Consider the following 8,983-nt stretch of genomic DNA (forward strand, 5'->3'; position numbering starts at 1 on the left):
TTAAGCCACCCAATGAAGGCGAACAGGCAGATGAGGCATTTTTATAGTAAAGCATCCAAAAGGCAAGAGTATAGGTAAAGGGGAAGTCTTGCCACCCAAATGGCAACAGGGTCTCGGGATACATTAGCGACAGCTCTTTGTTTCAAAAGGGCAGTAGGAGAAAACCTGGTTTCAAAAATGGGAGGAGGGGAAGATGGTACACATAGAAGTGAACGTCGGTTAAGAGATTCCTGTGGTCCAGAAAAAGGGAAGAGTTAACAAAATCGATTGGATTTTCCTACAGGACCTGAAGAGATTTTGTGAGCCTTGCAGAACACTCTGATCGTTAATTATTAACAAGGGCTCGTAGAAGTCATTTGTAGGTGAGGGCTTTCTTCGTTTCATTGCCCTTCTCTATGCACTGGAGACCTGAAATGGAACGGAACCTACCAGTCTCAAGGTGAAGAAAAAATGGTTGCTTTTATTTTGTTGGGTTTTTTTGAGTCTCCAGTGCAGGATACCTATATCCCACAGCTCACTATTGCTGTTATGTCTGTAAGATAACTAATAAAATTTAAAACAGTGGCTTGATGGTTTAGCTTCAGTCATTTGTCTTTTTCTCAGTCTAGGAAATTGTTCCTTAATATCTCCTTCCCTTTCTGAAATGCTCACAGTGTGCTGAGGGAAAAAAAAAACAGGAGGGGAAAAAACCCACAAAAACATGGGCCAAAACAGAAAGCACATTGGAGAAATAAAGGTTCCTTCTCCTTTGACCATCTGTCTTCTTGTTCCATTGGTTTTTACTTTGTCAGTCCATCCCAAGGAGACTTCTACCAACATGAAACAGTTTAGATAGATTTCAGTTTTATTATTACCTCTCTCACCAGATGTTATAGAGAAAGCTTCTGAAGGTGAAAGCAACTGAATAAAATCAGCATTATTTCTTTGCCTTATCCTCACAGGTGACAACTTACCAGATCAGTGTAAAATGACAAGGAGATCAACTAGCTAGCTTCTCCAGACATACTGCACCCTCTAAAAGCAATTATTGATTTTTTAGGGAGGCTAAACATTTAAAAAGAAAATTGACTGATTGATTATCTTTTTTTAAACCTCCCATGATTGATTCTTGGGGGTGTGGTACAATCTGTTTTAAAAACACTTTAGAGATTGAAAACTTGCCCAAAGAGGAAATAGTTCTTCATCCTTTTGGGGAGATGTCAGAGGGACAAGAGTTGCATTCCACAAACAGAAAGCGGTGTTTTAGTTTGTCATCCTTGAATAGTCCAATTATTTCCAGCTTTCTTAGCACGCTGTCAAAACTATGTGTCTTTTGCCACCATTACTGTTGCCTGTGCTACCCCAACAGATATGGCACTGACTTGCACTATGCCTTTGCCTACAGAAGATAAGATTGGGCAGCCCTGCATTTCAAACAGTCTGACCTTGTAAAGAGCTGTAACAAGAGAATCTGGAGAGTGACAAGTAGCAGAATAAAGTGGAATTGTAACAGTTTTGCAGAGGTATCTGCAGGTCTCCTGCTGAGCCTTTCTGGAGTTAATACAAAGACGTTATGTTTTATTGGGTTTGGAAGAGGAGGGATTCTAAAAGTTGTGCCAGTTGTGACTATACAAGAATAACTCCAAGGCAGTGTCAGGTTTCCTCTTCCACAGATACTGAACCTGTTCTATTTGTGTTAACCGACACAATTGATCGGCCTTTTGTAATCGCGCAGGAGTGTGTAATGAGCCTGACTTCACAGGAGGCTTTTCTGTGGCAGAGTAGAATTCCCCACCTGAGTATTGCTCGGCAAGGAGGAAATGAACCCTAGAGACTGGCAATGGAAACAGGTGTGCTCACACAGCCTGCCTGCAGGCAAAACCATCCAGCTCATCCTGAATGAATTCAGTGCTTCTTTTCAGCGTTTTGGGAACTGGTGATAAAGACTTCATATTAGGATCTGGAACGAGGTGATTAACGGCTCCTCAGAAATCCACACAAGGTCTCAGCTGCAACTTCTCTTGCTGTTTTCACCACTGTTGGAGACAATAAAGGAAGAAAGGGTGTGAAACAAAGTGATAAGGATTTGTGGCTTTGGGGCTGTAAAAGCTTTGGCTTATAAGCTTAAGTAGCTTAATGCTGGGTGTACAGACATCTCAATCACACCAAGGGTGGCTGTCACAAAACAGCTTGTCAGATTTGATCTGGTGAGGTTTACAATGCATCCTGCAAGGAAGTGTGATTGCTGCTATCACACACCCCAGATGAGAAAATCACCTTGGTCCAGCGTCTGATGCAGAATCTATGGTTCAAATTACCATTGTTTAATTACTATGCCTAAAGGAATGGAAGTGTTGGTTGCTCTGAAAAGGTTTGGGTTTAGACACTCAGAAATATCTTCACATAAATGTCAGTTTTCTCATGGATATTAAGAGCACAAGCCCTATGAGGAGAAGCTGAGGGATTGTTTAGCCTGGAGAAGAGGAGGCTCAGGGAAGACCTTATTGCTGTCTACAACTACCTGAAGGGAGGTTGTAGCCAGGAGGGGGTTGGTCTCTTCTCCCAGGTGGCCAGCACCAGAACAAGAGGACACAGTCTCAAGGTGTGCCAGGGGAAGTTTAGGCTGGAGGTGAGGAGAAAGTTCTTCCCAGAGAGAGTTGTTAGCCATTGGAATAGGCTGCCCAGGGAGGTGGTAGAGTCGCCATCCCTGGAGGTGTTCAGGAGAGGATTGGTGCCATGGTTTAGTAGTCATGAGGTGTTGGGTGACAGGTTGGACTTGATCTTTGAGGTCTCTACCAACCTTATTGATTCTATGATGTGAACCAGCTCTAAGTCAGCTGAAATCCTTAGATACAGATGAGATGTAGATTTAAGCCCTATGTGGACAGTTGTATATTTGTGGAAGATTTAACAGTGGTGTATTTCACCTTCATCTAGACATGTTCCAAGTCAAGCTAAGTGAAAAAGAAGTTCATCAGATCAAGATTAAAAGAAGTTTAGCATCATAGTTCCCACCACACCAGTTTGTGTGGTCAAGGTTTTGTACATCCATCAAGAAGATTGCATTTGATCTAATTATATTGCATTAAATAGAAATTGCCAGTGAATCTGTAGGGGGAAGAATGAGGACCATGGAGAGTTTTTTAAAGTAGTTTCAATTAATTTTCTAAATATGTTTACTTTGCAGTGCATAGAAAATTGCTATTCCTATAGGTTCCCTCAGGCTTCCTCAAGCTGTGATAAGTACTTCTCAACATTGAAGTATGTGGCAAATTTTATAACCTTTAATAATATGCACCAACTCTTTTTTTCCCCCCTTTTTTCTTGCAATGCATAGCAATCCAGAACTCACCCCTGAGATAACAACAACACAGGCAGGAAGCTACTTCTGTTGAAAATGTTACCAATACATTTACCAGCCCAAACTCAAAAATAAGTGCTGTAATATCTTAAATATTTCATAGAATCATAGAATCAGTCAGGTTGGAAAAGACCTCAGAGATCATCGAGTCCGACCTGTCACCCGGCACCTCATGACTACCTAAGCCATGGCTTCAAGTGCCACATCCAATCCCCTCTTGAACACCAATGAAGACTTATTTGCCAAATTCTTAGAATCTGAGGGAAGAAGCACAAGTAAGACAACAAGGATTGTAAAAGGATTCATTTTCAGATGACTGAGGGCAGCTACTTTGAAAGATCTTCATATGAGCTACTTCCTTTAAAAAAATACTTTTGCACTGAACAAGAGGTTTGGAAGAGAAGGAACACCCTTCGCTACCACTGCAAATGTCTCACAGATACATGGTTCTTGTGGGTGACTTCAACCACCCAGACATTTGTTTGAAGAACAATACAAATACCTCACCTGTCATCCATCAGGTTCCTGGAATGCAGAGGACTGCTTCCTCATGCACATGTTAGATACGCCAACCAGGAATGAGGCACTGCTGGGCTTGCTAATCACAAACCAAGCAAACCTGCTTCGGAGCATCTCAGGGGTAGCCTGGGCTGCAGTGATCACAGCACAGTGGAGTTTGAGATCCTGCTGAGCATGCTAGAGGTTAGTATGAGGACAAAGGTTTTAGATTCTCCCCAGGGATCAATACTGGGCCCAATACTGTTTAGTAGTTTCATAAGTGATGATAGGACCAAGTGCACCTTGAGAAGCTGTGGAGAGGCTCCAAGCTTGGACCTGCTGAAAGGTAGCTTGGATGGGGCTGTGAGCAACCTGGTCTGGTAGGAGGTGCCCTTGCCCATGGCAAAAGAGTTGGAACTAGATAAACTCTAAGGTCCCTTCTCACCCAAACTATTCTATGATCCTATGAAGTTCGCTAATGTAACCAAACTGAGTGGGGAAGTGGACAGGTGGGAAGGGAGAGCCATCCTGCAGGAAGACCTGGATAGGCTGGAAATGGGCTAACAAGAACCTTATCAAGTACAATAAGGACAAATGTCTCGCACCTAGGAAAACATAATTTGGGAGTGCAGCTCAGACCTAGGGAGCAGCTCTGTGGATAGAGGCATGGGGGTCCTGATGGACAACAAGTTCAGCATGAGCAAACTGTGAGCTGCTGCAGCAATGAAAGCCAAGAGGATGTCGGGTTGCATCAAGGGCATTGCCAGCACAGATAAAGAAGTCATTATCCCACTCTAGTCAGCACTGGTCAGACCATGCCTGCAATCATATGTTTGGTTTTGGTCCTCACTATGCAGAATGGCATGGAAAGGCTGGAGAGGGTCCAGGGAAAGGCCACACAGATTATCAAAGGAGTAGGCAACAGCCTTATGAGGAAAAGAGATAACAGGGTTTGTTCAGCCTGGCGAAAAGAAGGCTCATATGTTCCATTATGTTCCAGCAGTTAAAGGGCGACTACAAAGAAGATGGACAGTCCCTTTTAACAGGGAGTCATGTTAAAGAGACATGGCACCAGAAATCCTGATTTGGCACAAGAGGAACATTCTTCACCATGAGAACAATCAGCCATTGGAATCATCTCCTCAGGGAAGAGGTGGATTCCCAACATTGGACACATTAAAGACTCAGCTGGACGGGGTGCTGGATCATCTTTGTAGACTGTGCTTTTGCCAAGAAAGATTGGACCAGGTGATCCTTGAGATCCCTTCTAACCTGGGATTCTAGGAGATACTTTTATCCAGGCTTAAACTGAGACCTTATCTGTAGTAGTTCCTTACCTCTAGATAGCTGGAGATAATTTTTCAAAGAACATACCTGCAACTATTCATCACTGGAAGCATGCTTCAGTGAAACCCCTTAAAATAAGCTGTAGGAGAATGCAAAATTTCAAACCAGAGAAATTATGCAGAAGAACAAAATTTCACCTCCAAAATGGCAAAGTAATTTAAATGTTGCTGTTAAAACACTTAAAAAAAAGATCAACACAAAAGTTTAATGATGCAGTCTCAAGCTTGCACACACAGGAAGTATGCTACCCATAAAATCAGGGGAAATAGACTAGCAATCTAGAGAGCAGATGGTGAGTATTTACTTGCTGACTTAACACCACCAAATGTTCCTAAATTTCCTTTTCAAATTTGCCTTTCATGTTACATTATCAGCGCAGGAGCTGCTCCTGCAAACATGTGCATACAGGGTTCAATACATTTACTCCTTCGAGTAGTCCCCCTGATTTCAGTACAAGAGGCTTTTCACACAACCAGGCTGTCAGCTCAGGGTGAGCCTCCAGAGCTGGGAACTCTTTTTGCCCACACTGAATTGGGCAGGTTTAGTCTGGGAAAATAGTTTTTTACATTCTCTCTGTGTTTTTTTTTTTCACCTGTTTTTTATTTGTACTTTGGAAAAGAGAGAGACTTTTGTGGAGAAAATGATAAAAGGCTTTCCATGGCCGTCAATATATTGCCTGGTTTTGTGGATGACTCTTAAACTTGGCAAGGCTTGAAATCTTAAAAGGCTTCTCCAGTTTGAAGTCAAGGAGTTAAAAAAAAAATACAGAGAGATAGTTAAAAACTATTTATCCAGCAAATCGTTAACATCAACATGAGAAAACACTGTTTAATTCTAGTGGGATCCTCCTGCAAATTACTTAACCTCTCTAGTCTGTGAAAAATCATACAGTCCTTGACTGGTTTGGGTTGGAAGGGACCTTAAAGATCATCTAGTAGCAACCCCCCTGCCATGGGCAAGGACACCTTCCACTAGACCAGGTTGCTTAAGATCTCCTCTAACCTAGTCTTGAACACCTCCAGGGAAGGGACATCCACAACCTCCCTAGGCAACCTGTTCCAGTGTCTCACCATCCTCACTGGAAAGAATTTCCTCCTAATATCCAGTCTAAATTTCCCTTCTCCCAGCTTCAGCCCACTCCCTTTGTCCTGTCACAACAATCCCTTGTAAAAAGTCCCTCCACAAATATTTTGGTTTCTTAATATTTTTCCACAGACTTATTTTCTCTGGTGGGAAAACAATGTCATGACTTGCTGTCCAACATTTATACCTTGCCTAAGTTATCTGTAGGAGCTGTCTAGTCAAGCTATACAGAATTTCACTAGTGATAGCTCTCACAGTCATACTGTCACTTCTCTCTTTCCACATTATCTTCTTTCTTCTGTTTTCATTTTCCTGTCTTTCAAAACATTGCATTCCTTCTCGTCCCTCTCATTACTTGCTTGAATTGGAGACATTTACTTTGCCCATTTGCCCAACATATTTTCCCATCTTGCACCACAAACCAATTCTCAATTGCTTGCATGTTTCTCACTGCCTCATTTTCTCATCTGCCCCCTCAGATTCCTTTTCACTCTATTTTCACATCACTTACAAAGTCACCTGCCTCCAGGCAGTCTATTTCCTTCCCTATTTATTTTTTCCATTTGCACCATCTGTGTGGATGTGCAACACAGGCCCTTCATTCAGTGGCAGTGACACCATACTGTGCCGACCCCATTACAGCCCTGGAAATAAGGAATTTGTTTTCCTGTGCTACATTTGATTTGTTGATCACACTTCTGGAAGCCATCGGGGCAGAGACCAGCCTCTGTAGCTAAACCATCCCCACTGCTGTTTGGCAGTGCCTGGTGGACAAGGTCTTTTTATTCGCAAAGGGGAGTGGAGCAAGCCCCTCGCCAAGCTGGAATACCTGTGGTGAGTGGAGCAAGCCCCTCACCGAGCCAGGATACACCTGGAGAGTGAAGCACGCCCCTCACCGAGCCGGGATGCCCGCGGGGAGCAGAGCAAGCCCCTCACCGGGGCGGGGAGCAGAGCAAGCCCCTCACCGAGCCAGGATACACCTGGAGAGTGAAGCAAGCCCCTCACCGAGCCGGGATGCCCGCGGGGAGCAGAGCAAGCCCCTCACCGGGGCGGGGAGCAGAGCAAGCCCCTCACCGAGCCAGCTGCTCTCACAAGAGCAGGGGGCAAGGCGAGGACACAGCCTCAGGAGGCTCTTAAACTGCCTCAGGAGCGGAGGGTTCCCCTGCACACCCATCAGGGCCGCCCAGGAGGGGCTGTGGGGAGCCATCCGTGGCAGCCTGCCTGGTTACTCACATGGGCAGGAAAGCAATGGCTGCAACCCGGGCAAAAGCTGCTAGCAAAAGCTATGTAGCGACCCCGGCAGTGGTCCCTCGTCAGCAGGTAGCTGTGCAGGTCTCTGGCTGCAGGGAGTGCCCAAGCCTTGCACTTGCAAGGGAGGACTGCAGAGGCAACCCTTGCACTCGCTGCGAGAGGGAAATGATCCGCTGAGCCTGCTGGCTGAGCTGCAGGAGGAGGTCAAAAGGCTGAGGACTGTAAGGGAGGGTGAGAGGGAGATAGACTGGTGGAGGGAGGCTCTGCTCAGTGATGTCCAAGGATAGAACGCGGGGCAGCGGATGCAAGCTGGAGCAGAGGAGGTTCCATGAAAACATAAGGAGAACAATTTCCACTGTGCGGGTGCTGGAGTAGGCTGCCCAGAGAGGTAGAATCTCCTCCTCTGGAGACATTCAAAACTCACCTGGATGTGTTCCTGTGTGACCTGCCCTGGGTGATCCTGCTCTGGCAGCGGGGTTAGCCTTGATGATCTCTTTAAGTCCCTTCCAACCCCTACCATTCTGTGATTGTGTGACATCGGAAGCAGTCCTGCTTTCCCCGGTAGGGCTGCAGGCAGAGATCTAACAAAGTTTCATGATCCTCTTTCAGACAGGACTAGTTCCATTTACACATATTTACAATTTCACTTTTGTTAAATATGATAGAATAGACCAGACCAGGTTGGAAGAGACCGTCGAGATCGTGTCCAACCCATCATCCAACACCATCTAATCAACTAAACCATGGCACCACGCACCCCATCAAGTCCTAAACCCCCCCAACGATGGCAACTCCACCACCTCCCTGGGCAGCCCATTCCAATGGCCAATCACTCTCTCTAGGAAGAATTTCTTCCCAGCATGCAGCCTAAACCTCCCCTGGCACAGCTTGAGACTGTGTCCTCTTGTTCTGGTGCTGGTCAGCTGGGAGAGAGACCAGCCCCCACCTGTCTACAACCTCCTTTCAGGTAGTTGTAGACAGCAATAAGGTCTCCCCTGAGCCTCCTCTTCTCCAGGCTAAGCAACCCCAGCTCCCTCAGCCTCTCCTCATAGGGCTGTGCTCCGAACCCTTCCCCAGCTTTGTTGCCCTTCTCTGGACACCTTCCAGCAACTCAACATCTTTCCTAAACTGAGGGGACCAGAACTGGACACAGTACTCAAGGTGTGGCCCAACCAGTGCTGTGTACAGGGCAGAACAACCTCCCTGCTCCTGCTGACCACACTGTTCCTGATACAGGCCAGGATGCCATTGGCCTTCTTGGCAGCCTGGGCACACTGCTGGCTCATGTTCAGCCTGTCAGCTGCAACCTATCTTTGCAGTCAAACCAGACATTTGCCATTTTCCCAGTCACCCACTGTAGTAAAGGTGGAGTGAAGGGAAGTTAACTTCATTTATTCTTCAGCAGCCTCCATTTTCTGCAGGTTCAATCTTCTACCCCATTTGCATTGTCTCGTTATCATGAAT

This window comes from Dryobates pubescens, chromosome 23, assembly GCF_014839835.1.
Source record: "Dryobates pubescens isolate bDryPub1 chromosome 23, bDryPub1.pri, whole genome shotgun sequence".
Taxonomy (NCBI): domain Eukaryota; kingdom Metazoa; phylum Chordata; class Aves; order Piciformes; family Picidae; genus Dryobates; species Dryobates pubescens.